Here is a 4737-nt window from a genome sequence, read left to right on the forward strand (position 1 = left end):
AAGCGTTAGAAATTAAAATCCCATTTTTAGCTTTTTTTCGTAATTTTCCGGTGGTTTTTCCCGTGGCATTAAATAACTATTAAGAAAATCGAAAAATGACCTCTCTAAAGTACCATATTGATCCAATTTGCTAAAAGATAAGGTACTATATGTTGAAATCGAAACACTCCTTCTGGAAGAAATTTTGTATACAGGATAAAAAAAAAAATAAATAAAAATAAAAATAAACACCATTGTAAAAAGAATAGCTTCCTCGCTCCGCTCAGAATCTAAAATTCAAATTTTTTAAATACTTATAAATAGCTCAAGAGTCATGTTGAACATTTTATTTTGTGAAAAATTTAAGTCTACAATTATTCAATTTATAATTTTTTTGATATAAAAACTAAAAAATATATTAAAAAAACAGTTATTATTGTAAAACCAATACACCCATCGCTCCGATAATAATCTAACATATTGCTTTTCATTTACTCAATAATGTGACTATATATAATACTGATTAATATGAGAGATTACCTAACTCGTAGGTCTTCTGAAAAAAATAATTTAAAATAGCACATTCATGATATCCGTTGTAATCGTTGTTCCACATTTAACTGCTGATCGTCGTTATAAAGTAGCACGAAAATTAATAAAAAATAAATACAATTTTGTAAAAAAAAAAATGATTGCTAAGAATTCAAAACTATACTGACGATAATTTTCATAGTATCAACGAACATAATAATATAAACACAGCATAAACATTACAATAGTTGAGTAGTTAGTAAGTAATAAGTACCTATCTCCTAGAGTCTAGACAACGAAGAGAACATATTGTATGAGTGTTGTAGCCGGTCCGTTTAATTTCCAAATATACCTAGATACATAATACTTACAAACAAAATTAACCACTAAATATTTTTTTCGAATACTAATTTTAAAGTTATTTTAGTAGAAAGGTACAATATTCAATTGGCATTTGCATTAACTTCTGATCCTTACCGGTAAGGTAAGACCATTATAATTAGGGCCCGGATTTAAATTCCCTAAATACTATATCTAAAAAATGCATTTCAACCGCTATAATAATGACCTTAAAAAATGACTTAACAATTGTTGTAACACTCACATAAAATAACATTAATAATATTACAACTTTAAACTAAAATATAAGTAATATCACTGTTAATTATTTAGCGCATAATTTTTCAGACTGATGTTTTCTCTACAAACAAAACTTAATTTTTCGTTCATTTTATCTGGGATAATTTTTCTGCCCCCAAAGTATGCCCCCCCAACTTTCAACCGGCCTTCTATGCATATAATGTTATTATAATCTGTATATAATAACTAATCACCAATAAGCTGTTTTATATTTTGTTGTGCAGTGGTTTTCTTGCCTGACTGATGAGTTCGTATGACATACATTTTGACTGAAAATATATTATTTTGAGTAGAACATAGGTAAGTACCTAGTAACTAGCGATACCTACTAAAAGATAAGTTATTATAGAAAAATCACAACAATAAAAATAAAACATATACCAGCTGAGACGTCACCATTAGTCCATACTCCATAATATAAGTACCTAAGTAATTTTTATTAGATTTACTGAATTCGTTACCCTGCAACTATTCATTAATTTTTTACATTATTATGCTGTGTTTATTATGTATATTATGAATTTTTTTTCCTTTTTTTTTAAAAAATTATATTTGTATTTTTATATGTTACGTATTTAGGAATATTAATATTGGCATTTTAAAACCGAACTCCACAAGAAGGAGATTATCAAAATGTACTGTTTCTCGAGTATACCTAAGTAACGCCTATGAGCTCTAATATTTATTAGTTATTACGATAACCATAGGCGGTCTTAGGATTTTAATTTTGAAAGAAATAATCTCGTTAAAATTTTAAACATAATGTAACGAGCCCGTGGAGCTTCCACCGGTAAATTATTTCACTAAAAGCCGGTTTTTCAATAAATCTGGATTATCGAATCAATCCTAACTCCTAAGTATACCTATCGGCTATCGTTCTATAACTAATTTTAACTACGTTAAGTAATATTAACTCGAGTTAAATAGAATTTAACTACAACCATACCTTTAGCATAACTTCGACTAGCTGCAGCCACATCTTAATATTAGTTGACTTTGCTAAGTTCTGTGTCGGCAGCTATTTTAAGTGATGGAAAACAATCAAATTAATTGAAAACGTTACTTTACTTTACTCTAATTTAATTTTAAACACTATAATATAAAAACCGAAGTTAAAAAACTTAAAAACTTATTGGATACGATTATTAAAAAAATTCACTGTCGTATATAATATATTTATATTACAATATAAATAAACTAATTTTATTCGATTAAAAACTTAAAAAGTGTTTATCGTCGTCCAAAAATAAACAATAGGTATATTCACCAGCTTCTTATAATAATAATAATATTTATAGCCAGCACAGTATTACACCTAAAATAATATGATTATTTAGATAATATAGCCAACACAGTATAATATCAATTTTATATTATATACAACATAGACCTTATACATAATAATAATAATGATAATAATACTTAATAGTTACAAACTATAGTTTATAGTCTAGTGTTGGATGAGTATTGTTTTTTAATTTCGAGTCGAGTTCAAAATTCGAGTAATCGACAAATGCCGAGTATTGAAAAGATGCGAGTACTCGACAATCCCGAGTACTCGACAAAATGGTCGAGTATTTTAAATTGTACTAAAAATAGATTTTCCAAAAATATTATATTTTCTTTCATACAGTTATATAATAAATTAAAACTATAGTTATCGATCTAAACTATCATGTATCACCTTCCTGATATTCATATCGGATATATGGGTTCTTTCAGTTATTTATAGTTTTAACATTTATTTTTCAATAAATTACTATTTATAGTATTTTTAATAATAAAAATAATAACACGAGTACTCGACTCAAAGCGAGTACTTGTATTTACAAGTCCAAAAAAAATTCAGTCGAGTCGAGTCGAATACTCGAACTCGACTCGAAAATTTTTCCAAAGTCGAGTACTCGACCAACACTAGTTTATACTGATTAAAAATTTAAAAAACAAAATGGAATACTATTACATTTTTATGTGAACATAACATTATAACAAAAGTGAATGTTATTTAAAAACCATCATTGTTTAGATTTAAACTAAGTAGGTATATAAGTAATCAATTAACAAGAATTTTGTTTTAAATTTAGTAATATCAATATTTGAACCTAACAAGACCCCAAACAACAAAATCCATTCTCCAGTTTCGGAAATCTACCTCGCAAGATTCCTCATAAGTTTGTCTATCTTTTTTAAAAAAAAAATGTCTACAAGTCAAATTAAATTTTTATGAGCATTTGAAATTCCTATTTTTACTACAACTCTTGATATTCACTGGATTTATCATGTTACGATTTTCTTATTTTGTTGTAATTAGAACACGAGTGACTGTAGATACTTGAAAATTCCACTGAATGTTTATATTAGCATTTTCTATACACGAAAAAATTTTGAAAATAATTTGACTCTTTTTGAGCTGTTTACGGACATTGTCAGTTTTCAATTTTTTTAGTTTTATTTTTTATAAATATCAATAAAATTTTGTTTGTTGGGTAAAAGAACGTGAAAATTTAATGCAAGGTTCCTGATATATTGTTACAATAGCAGTTGAAAAATATTAAAAATACATGGGCACAATTTTTTTTATAAGCATTTAAAGATCGAATTTTGACAAAATTTATCAAATTTAAGATTCAATAATTATTTTGTAGTTAAAATTTATAAAATGGTCAACTTTTATATCTAAGGATTGAAAATTTAAAACAAGATTTCACGTAAATATTTAATTCTGTTACCAAAAAATCTAAAAACACATAAGCACAGTTTATTTTTATACTCATTTTAAGTTCAAATTTGGACGAAATTACATATTAAAATACTTAGAATAACTATTTTAGTTATTTTGTTGCGATCGTATAATATTATTCGTGGGTACATGAAACTTCTAAAGTATACTATTATAATATATCTATGATAGTATCACGGTTTGTAGTTGATGTATAACGCGTTATAAGTACCTAATGGATATTGTGATATGATTAATTTGGAATTTATTATAGATAGGTACCTATTATTGGTCAATTTTTTTTTAATACTATATAGATAAGTATATAATATATCTTATACCTAGACTAACATATCGTCTCCGCTCAGAATCGTTTTTCTTATACAGTGACATTATATCATTGAATTCAAATTTAATACTATCTATTAAACAGTGACCCACTTGTAACCTACTGTACAGCAGAGCGACATCCACTTACCCACCTTTTTTTGATTTATTTTCAAATAATGGTATAATAATATAATTTGTAAAGAAAAGCTTGAAATTGCGTTATTTTTAAAGACATAATATTATAAAGTTTAATAATGAAATATTTAAAAAAAAGAGTTCAATGTGGCCAATAGAATATTACCCTCTATTAGTTAAAAAAAATTATTAAACTTGGTTGATTCTACAGAACAGGTAATTATATAAGCCGTATGGTGTATATTTTACATTTGTGGGCAAAATTACATTCATGGCACTGGGCTCATTGACACAATTTAATGATTAGAACTTTAAGTTTGTGTCTTGTGATTAAAACTTGAATAAGCCACTGCAACATTGTGCCATGCAAAAATTATCTATTTATTTGTATTTTTAATATGCAT

The sequence above is a fragment of the Acyrthosiphon pisum genome, chromosome A2 (assembly GCF_005508785.2).
Source record: "Acyrthosiphon pisum isolate AL4f chromosome A2, pea_aphid_22Mar2018_4r6ur, whole genome shotgun sequence".
Lineage (NCBI taxonomy): Eukaryota > Metazoa > Arthropoda > Insecta > Hemiptera > Aphididae > Acyrthosiphon > Acyrthosiphon pisum.